Source organism: Mustela putorius, unplaced genomic scaffold, assembly GCF_011764305.1.
Source record: "Mustela putorius furo isolate JIRA1106 unplaced genomic scaffold, ASM1176430v1.1 tig00001561_pilon_pilon_pilon, whole genome shotgun sequence".
Lineage (NCBI taxonomy): Eukaryota > Metazoa > Chordata > Mammalia > Carnivora > Mustelidae > Mustela > Mustela putorius.
This window is the reverse complement of record NW_025421795.1, coordinates 48,578-55,934: the sequence shown is the minus strand read 5'-3', so window position 1 is coordinate 55,934 and position 7,357 is coordinate 48,578. Positions and strand designations below refer to the sequence as shown.

General features: G+C 64.0%; 1 pseudogene; it reads right to left on the bottom strand.

Moving 5' to 3' along the window:
- Nucleotides 1-6,046: 6,046 nt before the first annotated feature.
- On the bottom strand, nucleotides 6,047-6,884 carry LOC123394150 (annotated as a pseudogene).
- Nucleotides 6,885-7,357: the final 473 nt, after the last annotated feature.

Here is a 7,357-nt window from a genome sequence, read left to right as displayed (position 1 = left end):
ATCTGTAGACTATTAAAGTGCTCCCAACGTGAACAAATAAAAGCAGCCGGGGTGGGGTGGGGCGCCTGGGTGGCTCTCCGGGTGGAGTCCAACTCTTGGTTTCGGCTTCAGGTGGATGGTCCCAGGTCCCTGGGATCGAGCCCTGTATCGAGCCTCCCTGGTCATAGCAGGAATCTGCTTCTCCCTCTGCACCGCCCTCTTCTCTTCTCATTTCCTTCTCTCAATAAATAAAATCTAAAAAAAAATAGCAGCAGAGAAGCCCTTGTTTTGCTGTGACTTTGGGAAACCCAGGCCAGACGGGATTGTGGGGGGTGATGTGCTCGGGGCTCCCCGACTGATTGGAGTGGTGACCCTGAGCTAGCTCGGGAGGGGCGGGGTGCTGTCTCTCCTGGCTGGAGTGTGGGGACGGCGGCTGCTCCGGGGCAACAAGGGGTGTGGGCTTACACAAAAACCGCCCCCGACAGGAACCTCTTAACCTGGAGAGCACCACCGGCACACACTAAAGAGAGTCAGGGCAGCAGGGACCCTGGGGTTCCCCCGGGAGTGGGGGGCTGAGTGTGTGGCTGTCAGCCGGCAGATGGGGACAAAGACCTCACTATGGTGGTGGGGGGCAAAAGCAGAGGGCGGCCAGATGAAAGTCCGAAGGCCCAAGGGGAGGAATGTGAACGTTAGGGAACAAGCCCCTGTTGGCGTCGGCCAAGCAGGACCATGCGGTTACCCTGGGGGACACCACCCAAGTGGGGTTTGGGCGGCCACTGGCAAAGCCTCCTGGAGAAAGGTGGATGGTGCTGGCTGGTTTGACGGAGACCGTCCTTCTGTTCATTTGGTGATCACTCTCCTGTCTGCCTCCCCAGGGGACGTGGGAAAGCCACGAGGCTCGTGGGGCCACCATCAGTGAAGGGGAGGGGGGGCGTTGACCTTACTAACCATAGGGATATTTTAGCACCTCCATTATCTTCTGGGCTTCCCTGGGATACCCATGCAGGACAGGAGGGGATGGACAGCCACGGCCAGCTCGGCCACTGCGGGCAGGGGACAAGAGCCGCGGGGTGGGGGTGGCGTGAGGAGCGGGCAGCAGACCGCAGGCCGCTGCCTCACCAAGCCCTGCAGCGAGAGAGAGACGGACGGCGCGTTCAGAACCTCGTCCCCAGAGTGCAAGGACGCCAGGGCTCAGCCTCTCGGACCCTGGGGGCGGAGTGGGAACTAAAATGGAGGATGGCCGGTCCCCCTCGACCTCCGGAGCTAGGAGAGAGAGTCTGCTGAATTGGCTGGGGGTGGGAGCGCTGAGAGAAATGGGGGGGAATTCTCCATCATTCTAAGGTAACTGAGTCACGGAAGGGGTTTTTCCTGTGAAAACTGACCAGGGTGACTGGGCTGTAGTGCTCATCCAACCATCTGTCCTTTTTCTGTCCATCCGTCCGTCCACCATCCGTCCGTCCACCCGCCAACCCACTCATCCCGTCCACGCAAGCGCGCATCCATACCTATTCACCAAGCGCCTATCGTGTCTTCAGGACACGGGTCTAGACACAACACAGCACGAAACAAATCCTTGCGCTCAGGGAAAACAAGCTCTCCCGGCATGCAGTCTAGGGGAGAGGCAGGTGCCGAGCACCCGGGGTCTGAGGGCGGTCCGGGGCCGCAGGGGATGGGTGCGAGGCCCACCTCAGCTGAGGGGGGGGGGACGGTTTCCACAGAAGAGGGACACAGCAGCCCATGAGGGTAGAGGGTGTCAGCTGTGGGGGCCGTGGCACGCGTGTGTCAGGAAGAGGAACACGGCAGAATGTGCCTGGCCAGTAAGGGTTCCCAGTGGCAGCCCAGGGTCCTGATCCGCGTGGCACAACAGCCCCCGCCTGTCCAGCCAGAGCGTTGAGGACAGCAGGCCCTGCAGGGACAGTCCCTCTGTGAGCACTGCTGCTGGCGGGCGGGAAGCCCATCCCGTACCTGAACAGATGCCTTTGGTCCTTTCCTGGCTGCCGACGAAGAAACGGGCTCCTCGCAGCTGACAGGAGTCCGGCCGGGAAGGGCACGTCAGCCATTCTGGAACAATGGGAGGTGGTGGTTTTTAGGGCCACACTGGGTGTGGAGTGGGCCGCAGTTTGTCACAGCCCCATTTATGGAGAAAAGGGCCGGTGGGGGCAGCCCGGGCAAGATAATGGCTTCCCGGGGCGGCTGTAAACGATCACCACGCACGGCGGGGCTTCAAACAGCGGACGGTCCCCAGCTCCGAGGCCGGAAGGGCGGGTTACCTCTGCCTCTTCCAGCCGCTGGGGGCTTCTGGTGGGCCCTAGATTGGAGCCCATGCACCCCTCAGCCTCTGTCTGCGGGTGGCCTCTCTGGCATCTTTCTCTTCTGAGAAGGACACTAGACCTCTGGAACGGGAGGTCATCCACGGACGACCTCAACTGAACTCGATCACACCTGCAAAGACGGTCTCCAAGGCAAGGTTCTATTCTGGGGTTCCTGGCAGACCTCAGTTGGAGGGACACTCTCTGCCCCAGAACTAGGAGTCGTCCGCAAGTGTGGCTGCGGAGTTGTCCATACAGTGGCTCCTCCCATCTCTCGGGAACCTACCGTGGCTCCCACTGGCATTGAGTCCCCAGTGCCCACCCTCCCCCAAGCCTGCGGGGGAGCAGATGGTGTCTGGGAGGGAGGGTTCCCTGCTGGGGACCTGGAGATGTTGGAAACGTGGCCAGAGCTGGAAGTTTGATGTGGAACCCCGGTGGATGAAAGCTTGGGGTTGGTGGGGGGAAGGGGGGTGTCCTGCTAGAGGGGAAGGTTCTGGCTGAGCCTCTGGGGTGGACGGGCCCAGGCGGTGCTTCTCTCCTCACTGCCTCCTGCATCTCGACGCCCGTACCCTCCGTAAACACAACTGCCTCTTCCAGCCTTGCATCCGGCTACAGCAGGCCACCGTGCGGCCGGTTCCTGACCGCCATCCCAGAATGGCGCCGTGTTCCCATGGCAGCTCTGATCCCAGCGCGCCCTCCATGCACCCGCGAGGCCTGTGAGGCCCGATCCCAGGGCCCAGATTCCTCCTCGGCCCCATCGGCTGCTAGCCCCAGCTCCTTCTGTCCCCTCCCTTGGGCCCCGCTCCTCCCCGTCACAGAGCTGTCCCCACTGCTGGGTCCCCACCGTCATCGCCCAGTAAAGGCCCTGCCGCACCTGGGGGTCCCGGAGGGCACTGGTAGTAGAGATGTTTCCTTAGACCAAGTGTGTGAATGAATGCAAGGATTCTTTTCATTGTGGACTAAGTGTCCTCTAAGAAAGCAGCGTGAGAGTCGACCTTTGCAAGTAATATTTGCAATAATGATAGATTTAACGTAAACAGCACAATTTATGATTTAAAAAAAAAAAGAGTGCCCAGCGCCCCTGAGCCCTGCTGGAAGCTGAGGGTGAGGGGGGTCGTCAGCAGCTGGCGGGGCTGTAGGGCCCTCTGCCTCCCTCCCTGGCCCAGCCCAGCACCCAGGGGACTGCGGGCCAGGGAAGGCGCTCTGGCCTCCGCGGGCCCTGGGGCTAGGGTGGTGCTGGCATGTCTCACTGGAGCTGTAGTGGCCTCGCACTCCCTGGGTCCCGACCAGCAAACCGGGTCTTGGGTCCAACGATGTGCTGACACCACAGAGCCGAGCCGGGCTCGAGTCGGGTGCCGGAGCTCCTGGTGGGTTTGCTCTGTGGGCTTTTGCAATGTGACCATGCTCTGCGGGCGCGCCCCTCCCCCAACCCCTGCCACATCCAGCGCCCCCGGCCTGGGATCCTGCGTCCGCCCCACCCACCCCCCGCCTTTCCAGGGGATGGGTTTTTGGTCCCGGACCCCCGATGACCCTGTGTTCCTGCCCCAAGAGCGTGGTTCCCAGAGGCTGTTTTGCCCACAAGCCCAAGTGCCCAGGGTGGGCACTGCACAATGCCGGCCGTGCCTGGGACAGCCGCCCCGCCCCGCTGCCCTGGGCGCGTCTGGGCAGGCGTCGCACAGCCCCGTGCCCCCTCCCCGGGCGTCCTGCTACCTACATGTCCACCGGGAGGCCGCAGTCCGTGGTGAGGGAAAAGGATCCTTCGGACACGGCCAAGACCAGCGTGTGCCACTGGCTGTCCATCAGAGCGGGGCTGCGGAAGGTCACCCGGGTTTGCCAGGCCCCCGCCGTGTCCTGGCTGAGGAAGAGGAAGTGCAGCCGCGTGGGCGAGTACCTCAGGCCCAGCAGCAGGGCGTCCGGCTCCTCCGCCAGCACTGTGAACAGGTACTCGTTCTTCTGAAAGACAGGGTGAGGCCGGAAGGTCAGACAGGGGAGTGTGGGGCCGGGGAGGCTGGGCAGGAGAGCACGGGGCGAGGGAGGGGAGGGCAGGGCCGGGGAGGGGAGGGCAGGGCAGGCTCACAGGCAGGCCGTACTGCGGTCCGGTCTGTGATGAAACCCACCAGCCCCGCTCCCACCTATCGGGACGGCTACTCTCCAACGCGCAGGACACGTGCTGGCAAGGCCGTGGGAAATGGGGCATTGGAACGGGGCGTGGAGGCGCGCCCTGGGGACCGGGGGTTGCCGCTCGCTGTAGCTGTTGGGGAGAACAGAGGGACGGGCCCTGGAAACCAGCGCAGGACCCAGCAAGTCCTCTCTGGGCCAGAGCGCGGAGGGAGGGGTGGGTCCCGGGCAGAGGCGGCACGCGGACCCCATCGTCCACAGGCGCTCACGTGCAGAAGCGGCCCAGGGGACCGTGGTCGGCCTGTGGGAGGCACGGTTACTCAACCTTGGACACGTCCCAGCATTCACACGGATGACCCTGGAGGCCGCACACTAAGGGAAGTCGGCCAGTCCTGCAGGACACGGACCACACGGACGGGTCCCAATCCGCGAGGGGCCCTGAGCCGCCACGTGCAGAGACAGAGCCTAGAACAGGGGGTGTGGGGGCTGGGGCAGGAGCGGCCGTGGGGCTCCGCGGGGAGATGAGAAAGTCTGCACCCGGACGGTGGGGACGGCTGCACGATTGTGTGAAGGCCACACCTCGCCTCCCAGCTTGGACCACGCACATCTGAGCACCCGTCGGAGGCCCTCAGGGGCCCCAGCTCCCAGTCCACCCCAGCTGGCAGCTCCAAGCTGGGCACCAGAGCGGGCGTCGAAGCCAGGCTGCAGCGTCTCCCGCAAGCCTCCATCTCCTAAAACCACGACCCCCGCCCGGGCTACAATGCCGCGGACATAGTACAAGCCACCACAGTCCCCGTATTCGACCTAATACCTCACCCAGGAACACACACTTGGCACATGCGGGTCACACGGCCCATGGTGCTGAGGGGACACGGAGGCCCCATTGCTTTCCAGGCTGGGACGGGGCACCCGGACAACTTCCATGGCAGGGGAGCTCTCTCCCATGTGGCCACTCTCAGGGAGGGGGAGGCGAAACGTGGAAGCCAAGAACCACAGTCAGGATGAAATCCTCACTGTGGGGCTGGGGACACGAGACAAGAGGCCGGGAAGGGGCATTGGCGTCATAGCCACGGCCCTGCTGGGACAGGAATGCCCACGTCCCGGGTTCTGGCTTTGGGCACGCAGGGTCCAGCAGCCCTGACCTTCCTGGGCCAGGGTGTGCCTCCCACCCCGGGACCCTGCCCTGCGGGATTTCTCAGTCCCCCATTCCTAGAAATGTTCCTGGATGGAGGAGACCAATGTCTGCTCAGACCCCAGCACCCCCACCCCCATGAGGGTCGGAAGAAAGGAAGCAGATGCGCTGGTGAGTGACTTTATTGGGGTGTCTGAGCAGGCGCTGAGAAGTCAGCAGTTGAGGCCACGGGACCCAAGCCAAGAAACTGGGAGGGAAGGGCGGGGGACCCGGAAGTGCTGGAGGCCTCTCCTGGGAGCAGGAGCCCTGGGGGGCAGTGGGGTCAGTGTTCTGGGGAGCTATTAGGTCAAGGTCAGGTCAGAAGAGTGGACGCATGGTAGACGCTGTCCTGGGTGTGGGCAGCCACCTAACAGGTCAGGACCTGACTGAGGGGGTGGGGAGGGGTGGGGACCACGGTCACTGGGTGGGTCCTGAGCCCAGCTGGCCCCTGGGAAGACGGGCCGCCCCGTCAGCAGCAGGACTTCTGGGCCGAGGCGGGCATGCAGCAGGCGGGCCTGCACACGGGGCGGCAGAGCAGGGACATGCACGAGGACGGTCTGCAGCAGGACGAGGAGCAGGGGCTGGGCTGGCAGCAGGAGGAGGAGGGCCCAGAGCAGACAGGGGTGCAGCAGACGGGCTTGCAGCACACAGGGGTGCAACAGACAGGGGTGCAACAGGCTGGCTTGCAGCAGACAGGGGTGGCAAGCAGACGGGCTTGCAGCAGACAGGGGTGCAGCAGACGGGCTTGCAACAGACAGGGGTGCAGCAGACGGGCTTGCAGCACACAGGGGTGCAGCAGACGGGCTTGCAGCACACAGGGGTGCAACAGACGGGCTGGCAGCAGCCTTCCTGGCAGGGGGGAGGAGCTGCAGCAGGAGGGCTGGCAGCTAGACTGCTGGCAGCATGAAGAGCCTGAGCAGGGAGAGGCCTCACAGCAGACAGGGGTGCAAGCAGACGGGCTTGCAACAGACAGGGGTGCAGCAGACGGGCTTGCAGCAGAGAGACACACAACAGTCTTCCTGGCAGGGGGAGGAGCTGCAGCAGGAGGGCTGGCAGGAGCTGGTGCAGGCTGGCTGGCAGGGGGCTGGACCCGCAGCTCGCAGGGGTGCAGATGAAGGTCAGGCAGGAGGGGGCACAGCAGGGGGGGGCACAGCAGGAGGGGGCACAGCAGGGGGGCTCGCAGCAGCTCTCTGGGCAGTCGTCCACCTTCCAGGAGTCGGGGCAGGCGTTGCTGGAGCAGACGGACAGGGTGGATGCGGCCATGGTGGGGCGGTGGGGCTGGAGGATGCTGTGAGTGTGAGTGTGAGTGTGTGTGTGAGTGTGTGTATGAGGCGCTGGTTGTCTGTCGGCTTTTATACCCGCCGAGGTGTGTGTTGTCCAGCAAGAGGCTCCGTGAGACTTCCCCTTCCTCGTGGCTGTTTTGGCTGAGCCCTGGGAGTGCTTATTACCGCCGGTTTATGTACACGAGAGCGTCTACTTGTAAAATGCCTGTGGTGGTTGAGGACGGGGTTGGCCCCTGACTTTGTTTGGGTCTTTAAGCCAACAGCACGGGAACAACCTAGTGTCCTGCAGCCCCGGCCGGACAGCTTGCCCACCGCGTCCTGCTCTCGGCTCCGGTTTGCGGGGCGAGTTGGGGGCTGGGCGTGGGCAAAGGCTGCGAATCCCAGTCCCGGGAGCAGGCAGGACGCAGAGCCAGGACAGTGTGCGCGTCCGCTGCCGGCGCCCCCAACACGGAGAGCTGCGTGGCGGCGATCAGGGTTGAGCGGGAAGGCGGACACCA